Here is an 8,122-nt window from a genome sequence, read left to right as displayed (position 1 = left end):
GAAGAACTAGTTTGCTATGAGTATTTTATCTAAAATTATATTATATTAATATTATATATATATATATATAATCCTTTTTTTTTCATTATAATACTATTCATTTTATTATTATTATTTTAATTATATATATATGTATATTTAAATTACGCTTACTCACATATTATTTTTGGGGTTGTTACACCCGTCCAAAGCATGATTAATAACTAGATTAACTTAGAAATTCTCTGAAAATATTTTGTGCTATTATTTCTTATACTCCCACATACACAAACATTCATTCATTCTCTTTCTCATATTTCTTTGCAAAATCATCTTAGAAAGAGAGCATTGATTCTCATTCTTTATTTGCAAATTTATTGCACTTGAAGATTGATTCATTCATTATTATTGACATTTCTCATAGCATTCAAAAGGTTATACTCACTCATTCATTCATTTTTGAAAATCATTTTTAAGAGTAAGCTTGAGTTTTTCCCATTTTATTTCATTGATAAATATTCTTGGGAATACTCTTTATACCTAGTATATCTTTTTGCATTCCATTAATGGCAAATTCAAAAGCTTATATTGTGTTTATTGCAAAAAAAAATTTATTATAAGCCAATCTTCAACATCTCCTACACTTCATATTTGAAAAAAAAAAAATCATTTTTGGAGATATTATTTGGGCTTTTGATCTTTCAAATACACTAAGTGAGTATTTCATATTTGAATCAAAGATCATTTTTCATTATCTTCTCTCACATTATTTCATAAATATATTTTTGAGAGATAAACTACAAATACTCTACTGAACATAAACTCTCATCATACAAGAGTGCATTAAGCTTAATATTTGTACATCTCTGCCTGTTTTGAGAGGCACTTTATTTGTACGCAAATTCATATATGTTGTACCAGTTAGGCTCAGCCCGGTGATTGAGCTAGAGAGACTCCGCCCTATAAGGAGAACTGATTCGGCTCAGCCCAATTAATTGAGATGGGGAGACTCTACCCCGTAAGGAGAACCAGTTTGGCTCCGCCCGATAAGTGAGCTAGGGAGACTCCGTCCTGTAAGGAGAAGTTGTAAACAGCGTCGCTCCGCCCGACTAAGTGAGCATTTAGTGAATCCTCAAGTGGGTTGGCTTGAGACGGGGACGTAGGCAGGATTAGCCGAGCCTTGATAAAACCAAGTGTCACTCTTTCCTTATACTCTTTACATTCCTACATTTGTATGTTTTATATTTTTCCGTTGATATTTTTTGTAACGAACCGAATAATAGTGGTATTTAAATAATAAAGATGAAGGAAAATGGAAACAGTAATAGAAGGAGGCAGCTGACTTTGTCGATGAACGCTTCACATCGCATTTTGGAGGTGATAATTCCAAGAAATTTAGGCCTCGTCGACGAACACAGGGATTTCGTCAATAAGGGTTCTTCAGGACCTCGTCGACAAGGTCCCGTCTCATCAACGAGAAGAAACCGAGAAAGGATTTTTGGGAAGTATGAAATTCATCGATGATGGTGCAGATTCGTCGACAAACTTTTTACATGACTCGTCGACGAGGTTACGTGGCTCGTCAACGAATCCCGTAGTATAAATAGTGCAAAACTTCGAATTAATTCAGAAATCCAGCACCTCTCTCTCTCTCTCTCTCTCTCTCTCTACGGCCCCTCTTCTATCTTTCTTCGATTTCGGTCTCGTCAGTCGCCGGATCGACGATCTAAGGCCACCACGATGCTCCTAGTAGAGTTCTTTTCAAGTCTGCTGGGGCAGATCGTAGGTGCGATCGAGTCGAATTTCTTCCCAGAATCAAGGTGAAATTAGGAATAGCTTCCCAAGAGGTGGAGGGGTGAATTGGCTTTTAAAACTTTCTTTTTAGTTCTTTTTTAAAGTGCTTAACTTCTTTTAATATTTAACCAATTCTTTGACTTGTTTATCTATTTTTTCAATCAAACAATAACTTGGTTTCTCTTAAACAATAAATAAGACAACTAATAAAACATTCAATCTTCAACCACACAAATAATTAAACTAGCTAAGCCTATCAACCACAATGCTCAAACCAACAACTAATTTGATTGCCAAATATAAATTCACTTCAGCACTATTAGATTGATGAAATCATTCAAGATTTAGCACTTTCTGAAATATAAACACAGTTCACTCAATCTCAAGCTTTATACCATACAATCATAATATATTAATGGTATATATAACTTTCAGCTTTTGTATTGTGTTCAACCCTATAGTAAATGCGAGTCTGAACAAAGCCCTGTATATATGAAAATGCTTCTTCAATGTGATGTTCAATATAAGATCCAATTGCAAACATACGTAGTTTATATGATTTTCAAATTTAAACCATTCACGCAATTTAAATATGTGCTGAAAATAAAGAATATGAAAAGAGAGAGTGAAATGAAGATTTTTATGAGGTTCGACTTATACCCAGCCTACATCCTCGCCTTTGGCAAACCACCAAAGGATTCACTAAACCTGTTCCGTTGACGGGTGGAACAAAACCTTTACAAGCGATACCCCATGCTCAAACACTCCTTCACTAGGCTAGAGTCCGCCTCTCCAAACGATGTCCCCTCATTCGGTCACTCCTTTAGGCTAGAGCCCGCCTCTCTAAGTAATATCCCCTTACTTAGCCAACGATCCAAACAATCCTTGGAATGTCAAAGAACTACAAAAAACAAGATATAATATGCGTACAAATATACTCTCACAAAGAGCAAACTAGTACAAGTTCAGCACTATATGCTTCAATGTAAAATACCAATATGAAATAGAATGAAGTTTAAGTGTAGAATTCACCAATATCCTTCTCAGATGAGGATTAGCAGTAGGAATTCAGAGAAGGAAGGATTAGCACTTTAAAATATCTCAGAAAAAAAGATTTGCAATGAGTGAACAAGAGAGCTTTGGAAGAAAAAGAGTTCTTTCAGCTTCTAAAACAGATTTTTCAATTCATGGTATGTTTTGATTTGCAAAACCATGTATTTATAGGCTTTCAAACTTGTTTCCTTGTTACTAAAGTTTTCTTAGATAATTTCCCAAATTTTTAGAAAGTTTGGAGCCCAAGCCAATAATATTTAAAAAATAATTTTTTTGAAATTTCTGCCCATTAACAGTGTTCACATGACTGAAGTCTCAGGTTCAGTCATCTGAGGTGATTCTGCCTCTAAAAAAAATTTAGTAAAAAATCTTCAGATGACTGAACTTAATCTCCAGTCATCTGAAGTTATTCTTTAGACATTTGAAGTTGCACTTCGGTCGTCTGAAGTGGCTCTGTCTACTGTTCAATCAGCTGAAGTTCCTCCTGTGAACAGTGTTCAGTTGTCTGACAACTATGACCCCGCTTCAGTATTTTGCTCATAACGTTTTTTGTATAACTCCAAATTAGGTGTTCTTGGTATCAAAAGAAAGATAAGAGAAAATCCTATAACTTTCATGTTGAACATGTTTTAAAATAAGGAGTTTTAGATAATAATAAAAAAAAATGCACCTCAATGCGTATGTATAAAAACTGACAGCATTTGGAAAAACCTCCTTTTGGTGTTTTTCATTCCAAAAATAATTTTAACCTTTTTGAAATATATTTTGACCTTATGAAAATATTTTCCAAGTATTTTAAAAGGTATCTAGGTCCAAGAAGTTAAATTAAGAGTTTCATAATATTTCAAATGATATTTAAACATTAAAGTACTTACATAAAGACTTCTAAGACTTGACATTCTAAACACTGAAGTCTTCATGCTAGCTTTGACTCTTTCTTGGTCTTCAAGTTTTAATATTCTTTGGCCTTTCTCACTTTGATTTTATTTGGCTCTTTTGATTTAAACATTCCTTGGCTTTCAACAAATCATTCATGTTCTCATATTCTTCAAGTTTTAATATATCATCTTTAAATCCATGCTTTGACTCTTTTAAGCTTCATTTGATCCTTGTGAGCACTTTGACCTTACTTTCTCATATATGAGCCCTGAAATATCATTACTCACACAAATACGTTAAATTCCACTTGTTTGTTAGCATTAAAATAAGATAACAAGATTTTAAGCCTTGTAAGACCAACATAGGGCTAAGCCTTTTAGTCAATTTTCGGCCTTCTGGCAGTTGTAGGAAATAATGTAGGCAAAGAAATATTGATATTCTGTTCTAGAAAATGTCATTTTTAGGGTGTTGAGTGGAAAATTCTGTGGGTGTAGGACCCGTCTTAGTATGAGGTTTTTAGTAGAAAACAGGTAAGGGAAATATGCTATGCTAGGTAGTTCTAAAATGATTTCTAATATGAAATGTATATTTTTATTAGTTTATTATTCACAGCAGGACATTATACAGATTATTAATTATGAATATTATGTATTAAATCACTATTTGACTTGAGAATATAATTATAGTACAGAAACATGTTTTACAGTATTTTCAGGGTATGTTTTACAGGATATACAGCTAGTGGATATGTTTTATAGTAATTATAGAATACTGTGATTATATAGTTTTTAGTACCATGATTATACAGTTTCCAGTATCATGACTTACATATTATAGTTCAGTTTAGAAATACAGTTGATATAGTTACAGTTTATTTCAGTGTCATGATTATTACAGTTATTTCAGAATCATGGTAATTCAGATAGTTATATATAAAAATATATTATATAGTATCAGACCCTGTTGGACCATTACAGTTTACAGAGTACGGTACCATAACTACAGATATTTCAGTTCAGAGTGCAACCACCTATTTAAATAATATGTGGTAGTAGGTCGATCGTGCCCAAACATGGACAAGCTTCCCATCAGATATGGATTGAGGAGTGACCGATCTGACTGAGGGAGTATAGTGATTTACCCTGGTCGGCCAGCCAGGATAGATCTCGCCTACGGGCCACACAACCCTGTCATGAGGGGTTAAATCATGACACACAGTTATCTATAGGGAAGTTTTTCAGTTATTATTATGTATATACAGGTTTACTGAGACAGAAAATATACTTATCTATATTAAAGGTATTTTGAGTAGAAACCTAAAATACAGATATGTTAAGCAGCAAGAAAATGGTGGTAGTTTCTATTACTTGTACTGTATTTACAGATTCAATTATACATGATTAGATAGCAACAGATTTTCACAGTATTGTAACTCATTTGCCACACACTAGCAATAGCATATTTCGTCTTACTGAGCGTTGGCTCATCCCAATTACTTTAACATTTTTCAGGTGAACCAGGTAGACGAGCAGATCAGGCTCGCAGATAGAGGGGCCTCAGTATTGCCCTGATATTAGAGTGAGTATTTTTGGGAGTATTTTTGTATAGTCCTAGCCAATTGAGGGTATTTCTAGGGAACAGTCATATATGTATATTTTAGGAAATAATTTAACACTCTGGTATTGTATATAATTACATATGGTTATGTTTATTTGATTTCTGCTTCTTGCTGCTTAAGTTGATGATTGAGTTTAATCCAGTGTGGTATCAGAGCATTATAAATGTTATGGTATAAAATAAAATAAAAACCCACTTAAATAGCAGGTCGTTACATTTTTGCTTGTGTGTTTTTAAATACTTATTTGTGTTTGATCAGGAAATACTGAAATTGTGATACTTGTGTAAATTATTTAAACGCTCATATATCTGCTGGATTAATATTAGATTAAATAGACCTTTGGCTGTGTTATATTGATTGTGGCTATAAAAATAGAACACTTGACCTAGTAATTTTTAAAATCTCCAATTCACCCCCCCTCTTGGGATTACACAAAAAACTACATTATGGAACTCGTCCCCGACTTTGTTGCACTCACTATGGTTTACTAGGGCACACGTTTGATGTTTGCTACAAGCTCCATGGGTATCCACTCAATTACCGTTTCAAAAACAAGGCACGATCTCCTCCTGCTGCAGCATAGGTCACTTTCGACTATGTTCCTATTCCGCCTTCTCTGAACTTGGCATAAGACCAATGCCACCAACTTCTTGCTTTGCTCAAATGCTTTCACACAACCTCTTCCCCTCTTGAAGCTGCAGCCAATATGGCCTTAGCACCTAATTTTTTTGGTAACATTGTCCGTTCTTCCATTGCTTCTGAACTGACTATTTGCATTGGCTCTTTGATTATTGATACATGTGCCTCAGACCACATAGTCTGTTCTCCCCATTTATTGACTCATATCATTCCTTCAGTGGTTTCCTCTATGTGCTTACCTAATGGTGCACTTGTTCTAGTCACACATGTTGAAGAAGTCCATCTCTCAGATGACCTTATCTTAACTAGAGTCCTTTGTGTTCCTTCTTTTACCTTTAATTTGCTTTCAGCCACTAAATTAGCTCACTCCCATAAATGTTGCCTTATTTTATTTTATTTTTTTGCTAATCACTATTTTCTTCTGGACCTTGATGCCTAGAAGACGATTGGGAAGGGTGAGCTAAAGTAAGGGCTATATTATTTAACTCCAGCTAATCGTGGTGCATCTTCTCCTTCTGAATTGTCTACTGCTTGTTCACTTCATAAAGAGTCTACTTCCTATGTATGGCATTATCACCTTGGACATCCTTGTCTAGAATGCTTCTTTTAAAGTCACAAATTCCATCTCTGTCAGTACATGATATTTCCAGTTGTAATACTTGTCCACTTTCTAAAATGAAACAATTACCATTTCCTCATAGTTTACATATATCTTTATCTCCTTTTCATTTATTGCACTATGATATTTGGGGGCCTATGGCTCAACCCTCTTTAGATGGCTTCAAATACTTAACAATGGTGGATGATTTCTCTAGAGCCACATGGACATACTTAATAAAATCCAAATCTGACACTAGGCCATTATTGCAGTCTTTTTGTGACCTTGTGGAAAATCAATTTTTTGTCAAAAGTTAAAGCTATTCGAAGTGACAATGGCCCAGAATTTTCTATGCTTGATTTTTATACTACTAAAGGGATCGAACATCAACTAAGTTGTGTCGAAATTCCACAACAAAATGCAATTGTGGAGTGCAAACATCAACAAATTTTGAATGACCCTCGATCTTTAATTTCTTAAGCAAATCCCCCCCCCCCCCCCTTCATTTTTAGGTAGACAACATTCTTACAGCTGTATACCTCATCAACAAACTTCCACACCCATCTCTAAACAGTTCGTCACCATATCAACTCTTAATGAACAAACAACCATCATATTCACATCTAAAAATATTTGGTTGTCTTTGTTATGCTACTACTTTCTCACACAATCGATCCAAATTTGCACCTAGAACTAGAAATGTCTCTTCCTCAGGTACCCACCTAACATCAAAGGATATAAACTGTTTGATTTAAATACTCACTCAACCTTTATATCTCGAGATGTTCTCTTTCATGAGCATATTTTTCCATATGGTCATTCCTCAACCCAGCGTGACCCCTTTTATTTCTTTTCTGGTTCTAGCTCTTCTAGTTATTTCCAACCTTCAGTAATTCCATCCTCTACTCCTGATACCTTAATTCCAACTGTCCAAACAATATGTGCCTCTCCTCTAGATAACACCACTTCTTCCTTGCCTCCTAGTCCTTTACCTTCTCCACCCATTTCTCCTCCAACGTAGATCCTTTAGAATCCAAAGAGCACCTCATTATCTAGATGACTATCAATGTTCATAGGCTTCTTTGGCTCTTCCTCCTTCATCTTCTTCATAGGCAGGCACTCCTTACCCCATCTCTACATCTTTAACTTATTGTAGGCTATCTCTAACACACAAGCTCTTGCTTTTTCTATTTCCTCCCTATTTGAACCTCAAAATTACCAGCAGGCAATGCAATTTCTGCATTGGCGAGAGGCTATGGCTATAGAGATTCAAGCACTAAAGAAGACAAGCACCTGGATTTTGCAATCCCTTCCTCCCAACAAACATGTCATTGGTTGTAAGTGGATTTACAAAATTAAACTCAAATCAGATGGATCAGTTAAAAGGTACAAGGCTAGGCTCATAGCTAAGGGATAAACTCAAGAAGAAGGAGACATTCAACACCGTTGCAAAACAGACTTCAGTGAGACTTTTATTATCTATTGCTGCTGTCAAACAGGGGAGTTTATGCTAGTTGGATGTGAACAACACCTTCTTAAATGGTGATATAGATGAAGAAGTG

The sequence above is a fragment of the Malania oleifera genome, chromosome 9, assembly GCF_029873635.1.
Source record: "Malania oleifera isolate guangnan ecotype guangnan chromosome 9, ASM2987363v1, whole genome shotgun sequence".
In the NCBI taxonomy this organism is placed as follows: Eukaryota; Viridiplantae; Streptophyta; class Magnoliopsida; order Santalales; family Ximeniaceae; genus Malania; species Malania oleifera.
Note: the sequence above shows the minus strand (reverse complement) of the source record.